The sequence below is a fragment of the Triturus cristatus genome, chromosome 4_1, assembly GCF_964204655.1.
Source record: "Triturus cristatus chromosome 4_1, aTriCri1.1, whole genome shotgun sequence".
NCBI classification, from domain to species: Eukaryota; Metazoa; Chordata; class Amphibia; order Caudata; family Salamandridae; genus Triturus; species Triturus cristatus.
In genome coordinates, this window is record NC_140585.1 from 150,380,645 (window position 1) to 150,398,639 (window position 17,995).

The following is a 17,995-nucleotide window of genomic DNA, read 5'->3' on the forward strand; positions in this document are numbered from 1 at the left end:
TGGGACACTGCCAAATTTTGATTAGGTGATTTTGAGGTTTGCGGTATCAGAGCCTGGATAGCTCAGTCAGTAGAGCATCAGACTTTTAATCTGAGGGTCCAGGGTTCAAGTCCCTGTTGAGGCGGTAGGCTACTTTAAAGAAAAAGTATTCTGATTGTACATTCTTTTTGTGTTCCACTGGATGATGAATAAGATATTCCATTACCAAAATTTAAAAAAAACGTCTTTCATGGAGAAGTGAAAAACCCATCTGTCTCATATATCAGATGACGATACACTAAACTTAAGTTGTAGGCAGACTTACCAACTGTATCATGTAGTTTGACACGGTGAATAACTTTTACCCAATTCAATATTCAAAATATAGCCATGGTTATAGTATCCAATGAACTTTATAAAGTTGATCAACAGCTCAAAGCTCATTATTTCATTTCTGAATATCTGTGCACCTCATTCAAGCAGATTGGCTCTGTGGCGCAATGGATAGCACATTGGACTTCTAGGTGAATGTCAAGAAGGTATTCAAAGGCTGTGGGTTCGAATCCCACCAGAGTCAGTTTTATCCCTGTTTATTTCATAACTATTTAAAGAAGTTATAAGCGATGCATGCATGCTTCTGCTTCACCAAAATCATTTGCTAAAAAAGGTCAGTAAAAGGAAGTCTATTTTAAAGAGACACCGTTCAATTTGGGTAATCTATGCAGAAGAGGAAATTGTCAGCTGTACTGATGAAAATATAATTTACTCGGAAGTAAGATTTTGGGCCCTTCCTTAATTTTACCATGTCAATAAACACATATGAATTTGACGTCAGCAAAAAAATGAGATAGTAGCAACTTCAGGACTAAAAATAAGGTTACATTTACTGAAGAAATTTCAAATGCTTGAAATATCAATTCATTATTATATTCTAGTGTATTTGGTACCTTCGTCAGGTAACCATCTTAAGAAACATAGCGTTAGTTGGGACACTGCCAAATTTTGATTAGGTGATTTTGAGGTTTGCTGTATTAGAGCCTGGATAGCTCAGTCGGTAGAGCATCAGACTTTTAATCTGAGGGTCCAGGGTTCAAGTCCCTGTTCAGGCGGTTTGTTTAAAGAAAATGTACTCTAATGACATGCTCTTTTCAGGATCCAATGAACGAGTAGTCCCATTAGAGTAATTGCAAGTTACTCTTAATGGAGCCATTAAATACCCATCGGTCGTGTACCATTTGACAAGAGTTAAGAAGACTTACCGCAACGGTATCATGTCGTTTGAGATGTTGATTATCTTTTCCCCAATTCAATGTTCAAAATGGAACCCTGCTTATAGTTTCCAAATCACTTTATAAAGTTGGTCAACCGCTGATAGCTCATCTTTTTATTTGAGAATTTCTGTTCACCTTGTTGAATCAGGTTGGATCTCTGGTGCAATGGATAGCGGCTTGGGGTTCTAGGCTAATGTAGAGAAAGCATTCAAAGTCTTTGGGTTGGAATACTAGCTGGGTCAGTTTTATCCCTCCTTTATCTTATAACTAATTGAAACAGTAACAAACAATGCCTGCTTCTGCATAACCAGAGACATTTACCAAAACGGCAGTGAAAGAAAGTCTATTTAAACAGACACTGTTTGCTTTGAAAATGTTGCATAATCTATGCCCAAGAGTAAATTTCCAGTTATACTGCTGGACATGTAATTTAGTACCTAGTAATAGTATTTGGCCTTTTACTAATTTCACAATGTCAATTTAGAGACATGATTTCTAAGTCAGCCGAAAATGAGATAGAACGAATTTCAGGATTTAAAATAGATTACGTGTGCTGCTGAAATTTCAAATGCTTGAAATATCAATTAATTATTAAACTCTACATATTTGATTGCTAATATATGTAACCATATTAAGAATTAAAGTGTAGGTTGGTGTGCGTCCACATCATTTTTTGCTGATTTTTAGTTGCTGTGTTGCAGAGCCTGGATAGCTCAGTCGGTAGAGCATCAGACTTTTAATCTGAGGGTCCAGGGTTCAAGTCCCTGTTCAGGCGGTCGGCTACTTTAAAGAAAAAGTATTCTGATTGTACATTCTTTTTGTGTTCCACTGCATGATGAATAAGATATTCTATTACCAAAATTAAAAAAAAACGTCTTTCATGGAGAAGTGAAAAACCCATCTGTCTCATATATCAGATGACGATACACTAAACTTAAGTTTTATGCAGACTTACCAACTGTATCATGTAGTTTGACACGGTGAATAACTTTTACCCAATTCAATATTCAAAATATAGCCATGGTTATAGTATCCAATGAACTTTATAAAGTTGATCAACAGCTCAAAGCTCATTATTTCATTTCTGAATATCTGTGCACCTCACTCAAGCAGATTGGCTCTGTGGCGCAATGGATAGCGCATTGGACTTCTAGGTGAAAGTCAAGAAGGTATTCAAAGGCTGTGGGTTCGAATCCCACCAGAGTCAGTTTTATCCCTGTTTATTTCATAACTATTTAAAGAAGTTATAAGCGATGCATGCATGCTTCTGCTTCACCAAAATCATTTGCTAAAAAAGGTCAGTAAAAGGAAGTCTATTTTAAAGAGACACCGTTCAATTTGGGTAATCTATGCAGAAGAGGAAATTGTCAGCTGTACTGATGAAAATATAATTTACTCGGAAGTAAGATTTTGGGCCCTTCCTTAATTTTACCATGTCAATAAACACATATGAATTTGACGTCAGCAAAAAAATGAGATAGTAGCAACTTCAGGACTAAAAATAAGGTTACATTTACTGAAGAAATTTCAAATGCTTGAAATATCAATTCATTATTATATTCTAGTGTATTTGGTACCTTCTTCAGGTAACCATCTTAAGAAACATAGCGTTAGTTGGGACACTGCCAAATTTTGATTAGGTGATTTTGAGGTTTGCGGTATCAGAGCCTGGATAGCTCAGTCGGTAGAGCATCAGACTTTTAATCTGAGGGTCCAGGGTTCAAGTCCCCGTTCAGGCGGTAGGCTACTTTAAAGAAAAAGTATTCTGATTGTACATTCTTTTTGTGTTCCACTGCATGATGAATAAGATATTCCATTACCAAAATTAAAAAAAAACGTCTTTCATGGAGAAGTGAAAAACCCATCTGTCTCATATATCAGATGATGATACACTAAACTTAAGTTGTATGCAGACTTACCAACTGTATCATGTAGTTTGACACGGTGAATAACTTTTACCCAATTCAATATTCAAAATATAGCCATGGTTATAGTATCCAATGAACTTTATAAAGTTGATCAACAGCTCAAAGCTCATTATTTCATTTCTGAATATCTGTGCACCTCACTCAAGCAGATTGGCTCTGTGGCGCAATGGATAGCGCATTGGACTTCTAGGTGAATGTCAAGAAGGTATTCAAAGGCTGTGGGTTCGAATCCCACCAGAGTCAGTTTTATCCCTGTTTATTTCATAACTATTTAAAGAAGTTATAAGCGATGCATGCATGCTTCTGCTTCACCAAAATCATTTGCTAAAAAAGGTCAGTAAAAGGAAGTCTATTTTAAAGAGACACCGTTCAATTTGGGTAATCTATGCAGAAGAGGAAATTGTCAGCTGTACTGATGAAAATATAATTTACTCGGAAGTAAGATTTTGGGCCCTTCCTTAATTTTACCATGTCAATAAACACATATAAATTTGACGTCAGCAAAAAAATGAGATAGTAGCAACTTCAGGACTAAAAATAAGGTTACATTTACTGAAGAAATTTCAAATGCTTGAAATATCAATTCATTATTATATTCTAGTGTATTTGGTACCTTCTTCAGGTAACCATCTTAAGAAACATAGCGTTAGTTGGGACACTGCCAAATTTTGATTAGGTGATTTTGAGGTTTGCTGTATCAGAGCCTGGATAGCTCAGTCGGTAGAGCATCAGACTTTTAATCTGAGGGTCCAGGGTTCAAGTCCCTGTTCAGGCGGTAGGCTACTTTAAAGAAAAAGTATTCTGATTGTACATTCTTTTTGTGTTCCACTGCATGATGAATAAGATATTCCATTACCAAAATTAAAAAAAAACGTCTTTCATGGAGAAGTGAAAAACCCATCTGTCTCATATATCAGATGACGATACACTAAACTTAAGTTGTAGGCAGACTTACCAACTGTATCATGTAGTTTGACACGGTGAATAACTTTTACCCAATTCAATATTCAAAATATAGCCATGGTTATAGTATCCAATGAACTTTATAAAGTTGATCAACAGCTCAAAGCTCATTATTTCATTTCTGAATATCTGTGCACCTCATTCAAGCAGATTGGCTCTGTGGCGCAATGGATAGCGCATTGGACTTCTAGGTGAATGTCAAGAAGGTATTCAAAGGCTGTGGGTTCGAATCCCACCAGAGTCAGTTTTATCCCTGTTTATTTCATAACTATTTAAAGAAGTTATAAGCGATGCATGCATGCTTCTGCTTCACCAAAATCATTTGCTAAAAAAGGTCAGTAAAAGGAAGTCTATTTTAAAGAGACACCGTTCAATTTGGGTAATCTATGCAGAAGAGGAAATTGTCAGCTGTACTGATGAAAATATAATTTACTCGGAAGTAAGATTTTGGGCCCTTCCTTAATTTTACCATGTCAATAAACACATATGAATTTGACGTCAGCAAAAAAATGAGATAGTAGCAACTTCAGGACTAAAAATAAGGTTACATTTACTGAAGAAATTTCAAATGCTTGAAATATCAATTCATTATTATATTCTAGTGTATTTGGTACCTTCTTCAGGTAACCATCTTAAGAAACATAGCGTTAGTTGGGACACTGCCAAATTTTGATTAGGTGATTTTGAGGTTTGCTGTATCAGAGCCTGGATAGCTCAGTCGGCAGAGCATCAGACTTTTAATCTGAGGGTCCAGGGTTCAAGTCCCTGTTCAGGCGGTTTGTTTAAAGAAAATGTACTCTAATGACATGCTCTTTTCAGGATCCAATGAACGAGTAGTCCCATTAGAGTAATTGCAAGTTACTCTTAATGGAGCCATTAAATACCCATCGGTCGTGTACCATTTGACAAGAGTTAAGAAGACTTACCGCAACGGTATCATGTCGTTTGAGATGTTGATTATCTTTTCCCCAATTCAATGTTCAAAATGGAACCCTGCTTATAGTTTCCAAATCACTTTATAAAGTTGGTCAACCGCTGATAGCTCATCTTTTTATTTGAGAATTTCTGTTCACCTTGTTGAATCAGGTTGGATCTCTGGTGCAATGGATAGCGGCTTGGGGTTCTAGGCGAATGTAGAGAAAGCATTCAAAGTCTTTGGGTTGGAATACTAGCTGGGTCAGTTTTATCCCTCCTTTATCTTATAACTAATTGAAACAGTAACAAACAATGCCTGCTTCTGCATAACCAGAGACATTTACCAAAACGGCAGTGAAAGAAAGTCTATTTAAACAGACACTGTTTGCTTTGAAAATGTTGCATAATCTATGCCCAAGAGTAAATTTCCAGTTATACTGCTGGACATGTAATTTAGTACCTAGTAATAGTATTTGGCCTTTTACTAATTTCACAATGTCAATTTAGAGACATGATTTCTAAGTCAGCCGAAAATGAGATAGAACGAATTTCAGGATTTAAAATAGATTACGTGTGCTGCTGAAATTTCAAATGCTTGAAATATCAATTAATTATTAAACTCTACATATTTGATTGCTAATATATGTAACCATATTAAGAATTAAAGTGTAGGTTGGTGTGCGTCCACATCATTTTTAGCTGATTTTTAGTTGCAGTGTTGCAGAGCCTGGATAGCTCAGTCGGTAGAGCATCAGACTTTTAATCTGAGGGTCCAGGGTTCAAGTCCCTGTTCAGGCGGTCGGCTACTTTAAAGAAAAAGTATTCTGATTGTACATTCTTTTTGTGTTCCACTGCATGATGAATAAGATATTCCATTACCAAAATTAAAAAAAAAAGTCTTTCATGGAGAAGTGAAAAACCCATCTGTCTCATATATCAGATGACGATACACTAAACTTAAGTTTTATGCAGACTTACCAACTGTATCATGTAGTTTGACACGGTGAATAACTTTTACCCAATTCAATATTCAAAATATAGCCATGGTTATAGTATCCAATGAACTTTATAAAGTTGATCAACAGCTCAAAGCTCATTATTTCATTTCTGAATATCTGTGCACCTCATTCAAGCAGATTGGCTCTGTGGCGCAATGGATAGCGCATTGGACTTCTAGGTGAATGTCAAGAAGGTATTCAAAGGCTGTGGGTTCGAATCCCACCAGAGTCAGTTTTATCCCTGTTTATTTCATAACTATTTAAAGAAGTTATAAGCGATGCATGCATGCTTCTGCTTCACCAAAATCATTTGCTAAAAAAGGTCAGTAAAAGGAAGTCTATTTTAAAGAGACACCGTTCAATTTGGGTAATCTATGCAGAAGAGGAAATTGTCAGCTGTACTGATGAAAATATAATTTACTCGGAAGTAAGATTTTGGGCCCTTCCTTAATTTTACCATGTCAATAAACACATATGAATTTGACGTCAGCAAAAAAATGAGATAGTAGCAACTTCAGGACTAAAAATAAGGTTACATTTACTGAAGAAATTTCAAATGCTTGAAATATCAATTCATTATTATATTCTAGTGTATTTGGTACCTTATTCAGGTAACCATCTTAAGAAACATAGCGTTAGTTGGGACACTGCCAAATTTTGATTAGGTGATTTTGAGGTTTGCTGTATCAGAGCCTGGATAGCTCAGTCGGTAGAGCATCAGACTTTTAATCTGAGGGTCCAGGGTTCAAGTCCCTGTTCAGGTGGTAGGCTACTTTAAAGAAAAAGTATTCTGATTGTACATTCTTTTTGTGTTCCACTGCATGATGAATAAGATATTCCATTACCAAAATTAAAAAAAAACGTCTTTCATGGAGAAGTGAAAAACCCATCTGTCTCATATATCAGATGACGATACACTAAACTTAAGTTGTAGGCAGACTTACCAACTGTATCATGTAGTTTGACACGGTGAATAACTTTTACCCAATTCAATATTCAAAATATAGCCATGGTTATAGTATCCAATGAACTTTATAAAGTTGATCAACAGCTCAAAGCTCATTATTTCATTTCTGAATATCTGTGCACCTCATTCAAGCAGATTGGCTCTGTGGCGCAATGGATAGCGCATTGGACTTCTAGGTGAATGTCAAGAAGGTATTCAAAGGCTGTGGGTTCGAATCCCACCAGAGTCAGTTTTATCCCTGTTTATTTCATAACTATTTAAAGAAGTTATAAGCGATGCATGCATGCTTCTGCTTCACCAAAATCATTTGCTAAAAAAGGTCAGTAAAAGGAAGTCTATTTTAAAGAGACACCGTTCAATTTGGGTAATCTATGCAGAAGAGGAAATTGTCAGCTGTACTGATGAAAATATAATTTACTCGGAAGTAAGATTTTGGGCCCTTCCTTAATTTTACCATGTCAATAAACACATATGAATTTGACGTCAGCAAAAAAATGAGATAGTAGCAACTTCAGGACTAAAAATAAGGTTACATTTACTGAAGAAATTTCAAATGCTTGAAATATCAATTCATTATTATATTCTAGTGTATTTGGTACCTTCGTCAAGTAACCATCTTAAGAAACATAGCGTTAGTTGGGACACTGCCAAATTTTGATTAGGTGATTTTGAGGTTTGCTGTATTAGAGCCTGGATAGCTCAGTCGGTAGAGCATCAGACTTTTAATCTGAGGGTCCAGGGTTCAAGTCCCTGTTCAGGCGGTTTGTTTAAAGAAAATGTACTCTAATGACATGCTCTTTTCAGGATCCAATGAACGAGTAGTCCCATTAGAGTAATTGCAAGTTACTCTTAATGGAGCCATTAAATACCCATCGGTCGTGTACCATTTGACAAGAGTTAAGAAGACTTACCGCAACGGTATCATGTCGTTTGAGATGTTGATTATCTTTTCCCCAATTCAATGTTCAAAATGGAACCCTGCTTATAGTTTCCAAATCACTTTATAAAGTTGGTCAACCGCTGATAGCTCATCTTTTTATTTGAGAATTTCTGTTCACCTTGTTGAATCAGGTTGGATCTCTGGTGCAATGGATAGCGGCTTGTGGTTCTAGGCTAATGTAGAGAAAGCATTCAAAGTCTTTGGGTTGGAATACTAGCTGGGTCAGTTTTATCCCTCCTTTATCTTATAACTAATTGAAACAGTAACAAACAATGCCTGCTTCTGCATAACCAGAGACATTTACCAAAACGGCAGTGAAAGAAAGTCTATTTAAACAGACACTGTTTGCTTTGAAAATGTTGCATAATCTATGCCCAAGAGTAAATTTCCAGTTATACTGCTGGACATGTAATTTAGTACCTAGTAATAGTATTTGGCCTTTTACTAATTTCACAATGTCAATTTAGAGACATGATTTCTAAGTCAGCCGAAAATGAGATAGAACGAATTTCAGGATTTAAAATAGATTACGTGTGCTGCTGAAATTTCAAATGCTTGAAATATCAATTAATTATTAAACTCTACATATTTGATTGCTAATATATGTAACCATATTAAGAATTAAAGTGTAGGTTGGTGTGCGTCCACATCATTTTTAGCTGATTTTTAGTTGCAGTGTTGCAGAGCCTGGATAGCTCAGTCGGTAGAGCATCAGACTTTTAATCTGAGGGTCCAGGGTTCAAGTCCCTGTTCAGGCTGTCGGCTACTTTAAAGAAAAAGTATTCTGATTGTACATTTTTTTTGTGTTCCACTGCATGATGAATAAGATATTCCATTACCAAAATTAAAAAAAAAAGTCTTTCATGGAGAAGTGAAAAACCCATCTGTCTCATATATCAGATGACGATACACTAAACTTAAGTTTTATGCAGACTTACCAACTGTATCATGTAGTTTGACACGGTGAATAACTTTTACCCAATTCAATATTCAAAATATAGCCATGGTTATAGTATCCAATGAACTTTATAAAGTTGATCAACAGCTCAAAGCTCATTATTTCATTTCTGAATATCTGTGCACCTCACTCAAGCAGATTGGCTCTGTGGCGCAATGGATAGCGCATTGGACTTCTAGGTGAATGTCAAGAAGGTATTCAAAGGCTGTGGGTTCGAATCCCACCAGAGTCAGTTTTATCCCTGTTTATTTCATAACTATTTAAAGAAGTTATAAGCGATGCATGCATGCTTCTGCTTCACCAAAATCATTTGCTAAAAAAGGTCAGTAAAAGGAAGTCTATTTTAAAGAGACACCGTTCAATTTGGGTAATCTATGCAGAAGAGGAAATTGTCAGCTGTACTGATGAAAATATAATTTACTCGGAAGTAAGATTTTGGGCCCTTCCTTAATTTTACCATGTCAATAAACACATATGAATTTGACGTCAGCAAAAAAATGAGATAGTAGCAACTTCAGGACTAAAAATAAGGTTACATTTACTGAAGAAATTTCAAATGCTTGAAATATCAATTCATTATTATATTCTAGTGTATTTGGTACCTTCTTCAGGTAACCATCTTAAGAAACATAGCGTTAGTTGGGACACTGCCAAATTTTGATTAGGTGATTTTGAGGTTTGCGGTATCAGAGCCTGGATAGCTCAGTCAGTAGAGCATCAGACTTTTAATCTGAGGGTCCAGGGTTCAAGTCCCCGTTCAGGCGGTAGGCTACTTTAAAGAAAAAGTATTCTGATTGTACATTCTTTTTGTGTTCCACTGCATGATGAATAAGATATTCCATTACCAAAATTAAAAAAAAACGTCTTTCATGGAGAAGTGAAAAACCCATCTGTCTCATATATCAGATGATGATACACTAAACTTAAGTTGTATGCAGACTTACCAACTGTATCATGTAGTTTGACACGGTGAATAACTTTTACCCAATTCAATATTCAAAATATAGCCATGGTTATAGTATCCAATGAACTTTATAAAGTTGATCAACAGCTCAAAGCTCATTATTTCATTTCTGAATATCTGTGCACCTCACTCAAGCAGATTGGCTCTGTGGCGCAATGGATAGCGCATTGGACTTCTAGGTGAATGTCAAGAAGGTATTCAAAGGCTGTGGGTTCGAATCCCACCAGAGTCAGTTTTATCCCTGTTTATTTCATAACTATTTAAAGAAGTTATAAGCGATGCATGCATGCTTCTGCTTCACCAAAATCATTTGCTAAAAAAGGTCAGTAAAAGGAAGTCTATTTTAAAGAGACACCGTTCAATTTGGGTAATCTATGCAGAAGAGGAAATTGTCAGCTGTACTGATGAAAATATAATTTACTCGGAAGTAAGATTTTGGGCCCTTCCTTAATTTTACCATGTCAATAAACACATATGAATTTGACGTCAGCAAAAAAATGAGATAGTAGCAACTTCAGGACTAAAAATAAGGTTACATTTACTGAAGAAATTTCAAATGCTTGAAATATCAATTCATTATTATATTCTAGTGTATTTGGTACCTTCTTCAGGTAACCATCTTAAGAAACATAGCGTTAGTTGGGACACTGCCAAATTTTGATTAGGTGATTTTGAGGTTTGCTGTATCAGAGCCTGGATAGCTCAGTCGGTAGAGCATCAGACTTTTAATCTGAGGGTCCAGGGTTCAAGTCCCCGTTCAGGCGGTAGGCTACTTTAAAGAAAAAGTATTCTGATTGTACATTCTTTTTGTGTTCCACTGCATGATGAATAAGATATTCCATTACCAAAATTAAAAAAAAACGTCTTTCATGGAGAAGTGAAAAACCCATCTGTCTCATATATCAGATGATGATACACTAAACTTAAGTTGTATGCAGACTTACCAACTGTATCATGTAGTTTGACACGGTGAATAACTTTTACCCAATTCAATATTCAAAATATAGCCATGGTTATAGTATCCAATGAACTTTATAAAGTTGATCAACAGCTCAAAGCTCATTATTTCATTTCTGAATATCTGTGCACCTCACTCAAGCAGATTGGCTCTGTGGCGCAATGGATAGCGCGTTGGACTTCTAGGTGAATGTCAAGAAGGTATTCAAAGGCTGTGGGTTCGAATCCCACCAGAGTCAGTTTTATCCCTGTGTATTTCATAACTATTTAAAGAAGTTATAAGCGATGCATGCATGCTTCTGCTTCACCAAAATCATTTGCTAAAAAAGGTCAGTAAAAGGAAGTCTATTTTAAAGAGACACCGTTCAATTTGGGTAATCTATGCAGGAGAGGAAATTGTCAGCTGTACTGATGAAAATATAATTTACTCGGAAGTAAGATTTTGGGCCCTTCCTTAATTTTACCATGTCAATAAACACATATGAATTTGACGTCAGCAAAAAAATGAGATAGTAGCAACTTCAGGACTAAAAATAAGGTTACATTTACTGAAGAAATTTCAAATGCTTGAAATATCAATTCATTATTATATTCTAGTGTATTTGGTACCTTATTCAGGTAACCATCTTAAGAAACATAGCGTTAGTTGGGACACTGCCAAATTTTGATTAGGTGATTTTGAGGTTTGCTGTATCAGAGCCTGGATAGCTCAGTCGGTAGAGCATCAGACTTTTAATCTGAGGGTCCAGGGTTCAAGTCCCTGTTCAGGCGGTTTGTTTAAAGAAAATGTACTCTAATGACATGCTCTTTTCAGGATCCAATGAACGAGTAGTCCCATTAGAGTAATTGCAAGTTACTCTTAATGGAGCCATTAAATACCCATCGGTCGTGTACCATTTGACAAGAGTTAAGAAGACTTACCGCAACGGTATCATGTCGTTTGAGATGTTGATTATCTTTTCCCCAATTCAATGTTCAAAATGGAACCCTGCTTATAGTTTCCAAATCACTTTATAAAGTTGGTCAACCGCTGATAGCTCATCTTTTTATTTGAGAATTTCTGTTCACCTTGTTGAATCAGGTTGGATCTCTGGTGCAATGGATAGCGGCTTGGGGTTCTAGGCTAATGTAGAGAAAGCATTCAAAGTCTTTGGGTTGGAATACTAGCTGGGTCAGTTTTATCCCTCCTTTATCTTATAACTAATTGAAACAGTAACAAACAATGCCTGCTTCTGCATAACCAGAGACATTTACCAAAACGGCAGTGAAAGAAAGTCTATTTAAACAGACACTGTTTGCTTTGAAAATGTTGCATAATCTATGCCCAAGAGTAAATTTCCAGTTATACTGCTGGACATGTAATTTAGTACCTAGTAATAGTATTTGGCCTTTTACTAATTTCACAATGTCAATTTAGAGACATGATTTCTAAGTCAGCCGAAAATGAGATAGAACGAATTTCAGGATTTAAAATAGATTACGTGTGCTGCTGAAATTTCAAATGCTTGAAATATCAATTAATTATTAAACTCTACATATTTGATTGCTAATATATGTAACCATATTAAGAATTAAAGTGTAGGTTGGTGTGCGTCCACATCATTTTTAGCTGATTTTTAGTTGCTGTGTTGCAGAGCCTGGATAGCTCAGTCGGGAGAGCATCAGACTTTTAATCTGAGGGTCCAGGGTTCAAGTCCCTGTTCAGGCGGTCGGCTACTTTAAAGAAAAAGTATTCTGATTGTACATTCTTTTTGTGTTCCACTGCATGATGAATAAGATATTCTATTACCAAAATTAAAAAAAAACGTCTTTCATGGAGAAGTGAAAAACCCATCTGTCTCATATATCAGATGACGATACACTAAACTTAAGTTTTATGCAGACTTACCAACTGTATCATGTAGTTTGACACGGTGAATAACTTTTACCCAATTCAATATTCAAAATATAGCCATGGTTATAGTATCCAATGAACTTTATAAAGTTGATCAACAGCTCAAAGCTCATTATTTCATTTCTGAATATCTGTGCACCTCACTCAAGCAGATTGGCTCTGTGGCGCAATGGATAGCGCATTGGACTTCTAGGTGAATGTCAAGAAGGTATTCAAAGGCTGTGGGTTCGAATCCCACCAGAGTCAGTTGTATCCCTGTTTATTTCATAACTATTTAAAGAAGTTATAAGCGATGCATGCATGCTTCTGCTTCACCAAAATCATTTGCTAAAAAAGGTCAGTAAAAGGAAGTCTATTTTAAAGAGACACCGTTCAATTTGGGTAATCTATGCAGAAGAGGAAATTGTCAGCTGTACTGATGAAAATATAATTTACTCGGAAGTAAGATTTTGGGCCCTTCCTTAATTTTACCATGTCAATAAACACATATGAATTTGACGTCAGCAAAAAAATGAGATAGTAGCAACTTCAGGACTAAAAATAAGGTTACATTTACTGAAGAAATTTCAAATGCTTGAAATATCAATTCATTATTATATTCTAGTGTATTTGGTACCTTCTTCAGGTAACCATCTTAAGAAACATAGCGTTAGTTGGGACACTGCCAAATTTTGATTAGGTGATTTTGAGGTTTGCGGTATCAGAGCCTGGATAGCTCAGTCAGTAGAGCATCAGACTTTTAATCTGAGGGTCCAGGGTTCAAGTCCCTGTTCAGGCGGTAGGCTACTTTAAAGAAAAAGTATTCTGATTGTACATTCTTTTTGTGTTCCACTGCATGATGAATAAGATATTCCATTACCAAAATTTAAAAAAAACGTCTTTCATGGAGAAGTGAAAAACCCATCTGTCTCATATATCAGATGACGATACACTAAACTTAAGTTGTAGGCAGACTTACCAACTGTATCATGTAGTTTGACACGGTGAATAACTTTTACCCAATTCAATATTCAAAATATAGCCATGGTTATAGTATCCAATGAACTTTATAAAGTTGATCAACAGCTCAAAGCTCATTATTTCATTTCTGAATATCTGTGCACCTCATTCAAGCAGATTGGCTCTGTGGCGCAATGGATAGCGCATTGGACTTCTAGGTGAATGTCAAGAAGGTATTCAAAGGCTGTGGGTTCGAATCCCACCAGAGTCAGTTTTATCCCTGTTTATTTCATAACTATTTAAAGAAGTTATAAGCGATGCATGCATGCTTCTGCTTCACCAAAATCATTTGCTAAAAAAGGTCAGTAAAAGGAAGTCTATTTTAAAGAGACACCGTTCAATTTGGGTAATCTATGCAGAAGAGGAAATTGTCAGCTGTACTGATGAAAATATAATTTACTCGGAAGTAAGATTTTGGGCCCTTCCTTAATTTTACCATGTCAATAAACACATATGAATTTGACGTCAGCAAAAAAATGAGATAGTAGCAACTTCAGGACTAAAAATAAGGTTACATTTACTGAAGAAATTTCAAATGCTTGAAATATCAATTCATTATTATATTCTAGTGTATTTGGTACCTTATTCAGGTAACCATCTTAAGAAACATAGCGTTAGTTGGGACACTGCCAAATTTTGATTAGGTGATTTTGAGGTTTGCTGTATCAAAGCCTGGATAGCTCAGTCGGTAGAGCATCAGACTTTTAATCTGAGGGTCCAGGGTTCAAGTCCCTGTTCAGGCGGTAGGCTACTTTAAAGAAAAAGTATTCTGATTGTACATTCTTTTTGTGTTCCACTGCATGATGAATAAGATATTCCATTACCAAAATTAAAAAAAAAAGTCTTTCATGGAGAAGTGAAAAACCCATCTGTCTCATATATCAGATGACGATACACTAAACTTAAGTTTTATGCAGACTTACCAACTGTATCATGTAGTTTGACACGGTGAATAACTTTTACCCAATTCAATATTCAAAATATAGCCATGGTTATAGTATCCAATGAACTTTATAAAGTTGATCAACAGCTCAAAGCTCATTATTTCATTTCTGAATATCTGTGCACCTCACTCAAGCAGATTGGCTCTGTGGCGCAATGGATAGCGCGTTGGACTTCTAGGTGAATGTCAAGAAGGTATTCAAAGGCTGTGGGTTCGAATCCCACCAGAGTCAGTTTTATCCCTGTTTATTTCATAACTATTTAAAGAAGTTATAAGCGATGCATGCATGCTTCTGCTTCACCAAAATCATTTGCTAAAAAAGGTCAGTAAAAGGAAGTCTATTTTAAAGAGACACCGTTCAATTTGGGTAATCTATGCAGAAGAGGAAATTGTCAGCTGTACTGATGAAAATATAATTTACTCGGAAGTAAGATTTTGGGCCCTTCCTTAATTTTACCATGTCAATAAACACATATGAATTTGACGTCAGCAAAAAAATGAGATAGTAGCAACTTCAGGACTAAAAATAAGGTTACATTTACTGAAGAAATTTCAAATGCTTGAAATATCAATTCATTATTATATTCTAGTGTATTTGGTACCTTCTTCAGGTAACCATCTTAAGAAACATAGCGTTAGTTGGGACACTGCCAAATTTTGATTAGGTGATTTTGAGGTTTGCTGTATCAGAGCCTGGATAGCTCAGTCGGTAGAGCATCAGACTTTTAATCTGAGGGTCCAGGGTTCAAGTCCCCGTTCAGGCGGTAGGCTACTTTAAAGAAAAAGTATTCTGATTGTACATTCTTTTTGTGTTCCACTGCATGATGAATAAGATATTCCATTACCAAAATTAAAAAAAAACGTCTTTCATGGAGAAGTGAAAAACCCATCTGTCTCATATATCAGATGATGATACACTAAACTTAAGTTGTATGCAGACTTACCAACTGTATCATGTAGTTTGACACGGTGAATAACTTTTACCCAATTCAATATTCAAAATATAGCCATGGTTATAGTATCCAATGAACTTTATAAAGTTGATCAACAGCTCAAAGCTCATTATTTCATTTCTGAATATCTGTGCACCTCACTCAAGCAGATTGGCTCTGTGGCGCAATGGATAGCGCGTTGGACTTCTAGGTGAATGTCAAGAAGGTATTCAAAGGCTGTGGGTTCGAATCCCACCAGAGTCAGTTTTATCCCTGTGTATTTCATAACTATTTAAAGAAGTTATAAGCGATGCATGCATGCTTCTGCTTCACCAAAATCATTTGCTAAAAAAGGTCAGTAAAAGGAAGTCTATTTTAAAGAGACACCGTTCAATTTGGGTAATCTATGCAGGAGAGGAAATTGTCAGCTGTACTGATGAAAATATAATTTACTCGGAAGTAAGATTTTGGGCCCTTCCTTAATTTTACCATGTCAATAAACACATATGAATTTGACGTCAGCAAAAAAATGAGATAGTAGCAACTTCAGGACTAAAAATAAGGTTACATTTACTGAAGAAATTTCAAATGCTTGAAATATCAATTCATTATTATATTCTAGTGTATTTGGTACCTTCTTCAGGTAACCATCTTAAGAAACATAGCGTTAGTTGGGACACTGCCAAATTTTGATTAGGTGATTTTGAGGTTTGCTGTATCAGAGCCTGGATAGCTCAGTCGGTAGAGCATCAGACTTTTAATCTGAGGGTCCAGGGTTCAAGTCCCTGTTCAGGCGGTTTGTTTAAAGAAAATGTACTCTAATGACATGCTCTTTTCAGGATCCAATGAACGAGTAGTCCCATTAGAGTAATTGCAAGTTACTCTTAATGGAGCCATTAAATACCCATCGGTCGTGTACCATTTGACAAGAGTTAAGAAGACTTACCGCAACGGTATCATGTCGTTTGAGATGTTGATTATCTTTTCCCCAATTCAATGTTCAAAATGGAACCCTGCTTATAGTTTCCAAATCACTTTATAAAGTTGGTCAACCGCTGATAGCTCATCTTTTTATTTGAGAATTTCTGTTCACCTTGTTGAATCAGGTTGGATCTCTGGTGCAATGGATAGCGGCTTGGGGTTCTAGGCTAATGTAGAGAAAGCATTCAAAGTCTTTGGGTTGGAATACTAGCTGGGTCAGTTTTATCCCTCCTTTATCTTATAACTAATTGAAACAGTAACAAACAATGCCTGCTTCTGCATAACCAGAGACATTTACCAAAACGGCAGTGAAAGAAAGTCTATTTAAACAGACACTGTTTGCTTTGAAAATGTTGCATAATCTATGCCCAAGAGTAAATTTCCAGTTATACTGCTGGACATGTAATTTAGTACCTAGTAATAGTATTTGGCCTTTTACTAATTTCACAATGTCAATTTAGAGACATGATTTCTAAGTCAGCCGAAAATGAGATAGAACGAATTTCAGGATTTAAAATAGATTACGTGTGCTGCTGAAATTTCAAATGCTTGAAATATCAATTAATTATTAAACTCTACATATTTGATTGCTAATATATGTAACCATATTAAGAATTAAAGTGTAGGTTGGTGTGCGTCCACATCATTTTTTGCTGATTTTTAGTTGCAGTGTTGCAGAGCCTGGATAGCTCAGTCGGTAGAGCATCAGACTTTTAATCTGAGGGTCCAGGGTTCAAGTCCCTGTTCAGGCGGTCGGCTACTTTAAAGAAAAAGTATTCTGATTGTACATTCTTTTTGTGTTCCACTGCATGATGAATAAGATATTCCATTACCAAAATTAAAAAAAAAAGTCTTTCATGGAGAAGTGAAAAACCCATCTGTCTCATATATCAGATGACGATACACTAAACTTAAGTTTTATGCAGACTTACCAACTGTATCATGTAGTTTGACACGGTGAATAACTTTTACCCAATTCAATATTCAAAATATAGCCATGGTTATAGTATCCAATGAACTTTATAAAGTTGATCAACAGCTCAAAGCTCATTATTTCATTTCTGAATATCTGTGCACCTCACTCAAGCAGATTGGCTCTGTGGCGCAATGGATAGCGCATTGGACTTCTAGGTGAATGTCAAGAAGGTATTCAAAGGCTGTGGGTTCGAATCCCACCAGAGTCAGTTTTATCCCTGTTTATTTCATAACTATTTAAAGAAGTTATAAGCGATGCATGCATGCTTCTGCTTCACCAAAATCATTTGCTAAAAAAGGTCAGTAAAAGGAAGTCTATTTTAAAGAGACACCGTTCAATTTGGGTAATCTATGCAGAAGAGGAAATTGTCAGCTGTACTGATGAAAATATAATTTACTCGGAAGTAAGATTTTGGGCCCTTCCTTAATTT

At 35.9% G+C, this 17,995-nt stretch overlaps 23 non-coding genes across 23 annotated transcripts; all 23 read left to right on the top strand.

Annotated features, from left to right (window-relative positions):
* Nucleotides 1-465: 465 nt before the first annotated feature.
* Nucleotides 466-556, top strand: TRNAR-UCU (transfer RNA arginine (anticodon UCU)). Its single transcript is given in 2 exon segments — nucleotides 466-502; nucleotides 521-556. It is a non-coding gene; the product is annotated as a tRNA-Arg (tRNA).
* Nucleotides 557-1,015: 459 nt separating this feature from the next.
* TRNAK-UUU (transfer RNA lysine (anticodon UUU)) lies at nucleotides 1,016-1,088 on the top strand. The gene has a single exon. It is a non-coding gene; the product is annotated as a tRNA-Lys (tRNA).
* Nucleotides 1,089-1,952: 864 nt separating this feature from the next.
* Nucleotides 1,953-2,025, top strand: TRNAK-UUU (transfer RNA lysine (anticodon UUU)). Its single transcript has one exon. It is a non-coding gene; the product is annotated as a tRNA-Lys (tRNA).
* Nucleotides 2,026-2,366: 341 nt separating this feature from the next.
* On the top strand, nucleotides 2,367-2,457 carry TRNAR-UCU (transfer RNA arginine (anticodon UCU)). The gene is given in 2 exon segments: nucleotides 2,367-2,403; nucleotides 2,422-2,457. It is a non-coding gene; the product is annotated as a tRNA-Arg (tRNA).
* An 873-nt stretch (nucleotides 2,458-3,330) lies between these two features.
* TRNAR-UCU (transfer RNA arginine (anticodon UCU)) lies at nucleotides 3,331-3,421 on the top strand. The gene is given in 2 exon segments: nucleotides 3,331-3,367; nucleotides 3,386-3,421. It is a non-coding gene; the product is annotated as a tRNA-Arg (tRNA).
* A 459-nt stretch (nucleotides 3,422-3,880) lies between these two features.
* On the top strand, nucleotides 3,881-3,953 carry TRNAK-UUU (transfer RNA lysine (anticodon UUU)). The gene has a single exon. It is a non-coding gene; the product is annotated as a tRNA-Lys (tRNA).
* Nucleotides 3,954-4,294: 341 nt separating this feature from the next.
* Nucleotides 4,295-4,385, top strand: TRNAR-UCU (transfer RNA arginine (anticodon UCU)). The gene is given in 2 exon segments: nucleotides 4,295-4,331; nucleotides 4,350-4,385. It is a non-coding gene; the product is annotated as a tRNA-Arg (tRNA).
* A 1,396-nt stretch (nucleotides 4,386-5,781) lies between these two features.
* Nucleotides 5,782-5,854, top strand: TRNAK-UUU (transfer RNA lysine (anticodon UUU)). Its single transcript has one exon. It is a non-coding gene; the product is annotated as a tRNA-Lys (tRNA).
* A 341-nt stretch (nucleotides 5,855-6,195) lies between these two features.
* On the top strand, nucleotides 6,196-6,286 carry TRNAR-UCU (transfer RNA arginine (anticodon UCU)). Its single transcript is given in 2 exon segments — nucleotides 6,196-6,232; nucleotides 6,251-6,286. It is a non-coding gene; the product is annotated as a tRNA-Arg (tRNA).
* An 873-nt stretch (nucleotides 6,287-7,159) lies between these two features.
* TRNAR-UCU (transfer RNA arginine (anticodon UCU)) lies at nucleotides 7,160-7,250 on the top strand. The gene is given in 2 exon segments: nucleotides 7,160-7,196; nucleotides 7,215-7,250. It is a non-coding gene; the product is annotated as a tRNA-Arg (tRNA).
* Nucleotides 7,251-7,709: 459 nt separating this feature from the next.
* Nucleotides 7,710-7,782, top strand: TRNAK-UUU (transfer RNA lysine (anticodon UUU)). Its single transcript has one exon. It is a non-coding gene; the product is annotated as a tRNA-Lys (tRNA).
* A 1,278-nt stretch (nucleotides 7,783-9,060) lies between these two features.
* On the top strand, nucleotides 9,061-9,151 carry TRNAR-UCU (transfer RNA arginine (anticodon UCU)). Its single transcript is given in 2 exon segments — nucleotides 9,061-9,097; nucleotides 9,116-9,151. It is a non-coding gene; the product is annotated as a tRNA-Arg (tRNA).
* Nucleotides 9,152-10,024: 873 nt separating this feature from the next.
* On the top strand, nucleotides 10,025-10,115 carry TRNAR-UCU (transfer RNA arginine (anticodon UCU)). The gene is given in 2 exon segments: nucleotides 10,025-10,061; nucleotides 10,080-10,115. It is a non-coding gene; the product is annotated as a tRNA-Arg (tRNA).
* An 873-nt stretch (nucleotides 10,116-10,988) lies between these two features.
* Nucleotides 10,989-11,079, top strand: TRNAR-UCU (transfer RNA arginine (anticodon UCU)). The gene is given in 2 exon segments: nucleotides 10,989-11,025; nucleotides 11,044-11,079. It is a non-coding gene; the product is annotated as a tRNA-Arg (tRNA).
* Nucleotides 11,080-11,538: 459 nt separating this feature from the next.
* On the top strand, nucleotides 11,539-11,611 carry TRNAK-UUU (transfer RNA lysine (anticodon UUU)). Its single transcript has one exon. It is a non-coding gene; the product is annotated as a tRNA-Lys (tRNA).
* A 1,278-nt stretch (nucleotides 11,612-12,889) lies between these two features.
* TRNAR-UCU (transfer RNA arginine (anticodon UCU)) lies at nucleotides 12,890-12,980 on the top strand. The gene is given in 2 exon segments: nucleotides 12,890-12,926; nucleotides 12,945-12,980. It is a non-coding gene; the product is annotated as a tRNA-Arg (tRNA).
* An 873-nt stretch (nucleotides 12,981-13,853) lies between these two features.
* Nucleotides 13,854-13,944, top strand: TRNAR-UCU (transfer RNA arginine (anticodon UCU)). Its single transcript is given in 2 exon segments — nucleotides 13,854-13,890; nucleotides 13,909-13,944. It is a non-coding gene; the product is annotated as a tRNA-Arg (tRNA).
* Nucleotides 13,945-14,403: 459 nt separating this feature from the next.
* Nucleotides 14,404-14,476, top strand: TRNAK-UUU (transfer RNA lysine (anticodon UUU)). Its single transcript has one exon. It is a non-coding gene; the product is annotated as a tRNA-Lys (tRNA).
* A 341-nt stretch (nucleotides 14,477-14,817) lies between these two features.
* TRNAR-UCU (transfer RNA arginine (anticodon UCU)) lies at nucleotides 14,818-14,908 on the top strand. The gene is given in 2 exon segments: nucleotides 14,818-14,854; nucleotides 14,873-14,908. It is a non-coding gene; the product is annotated as a tRNA-Arg (tRNA).
* Nucleotides 14,909-15,781: 873 nt separating this feature from the next.
* TRNAR-UCU (transfer RNA arginine (anticodon UCU)) lies at nucleotides 15,782-15,872 on the top strand. Its single transcript is given in 2 exon segments — nucleotides 15,782-15,818; nucleotides 15,837-15,872. It is a non-coding gene; the product is annotated as a tRNA-Arg (tRNA).
* A 459-nt stretch (nucleotides 15,873-16,331) lies between these two features.
* TRNAK-UUU (transfer RNA lysine (anticodon UUU)) lies at nucleotides 16,332-16,404 on the top strand. Its single transcript has one exon. It is a non-coding gene; the product is annotated as a tRNA-Lys (tRNA).
* An 864-nt stretch (nucleotides 16,405-17,268) lies between these two features.
* TRNAK-UUU (transfer RNA lysine (anticodon UUU)) lies at nucleotides 17,269-17,341 on the top strand. The gene has a single exon. It is a non-coding gene; the product is annotated as a tRNA-Lys (tRNA).
* A 341-nt stretch (nucleotides 17,342-17,682) lies between these two features.
* On the top strand, nucleotides 17,683-17,773 carry TRNAR-UCU (transfer RNA arginine (anticodon UCU)). Its single transcript is given in 2 exon segments — nucleotides 17,683-17,719; nucleotides 17,738-17,773. It is a non-coding gene; the product is annotated as a tRNA-Arg (tRNA).
* Nucleotides 17,774-17,995: the final 222 nt, after the last annotated feature.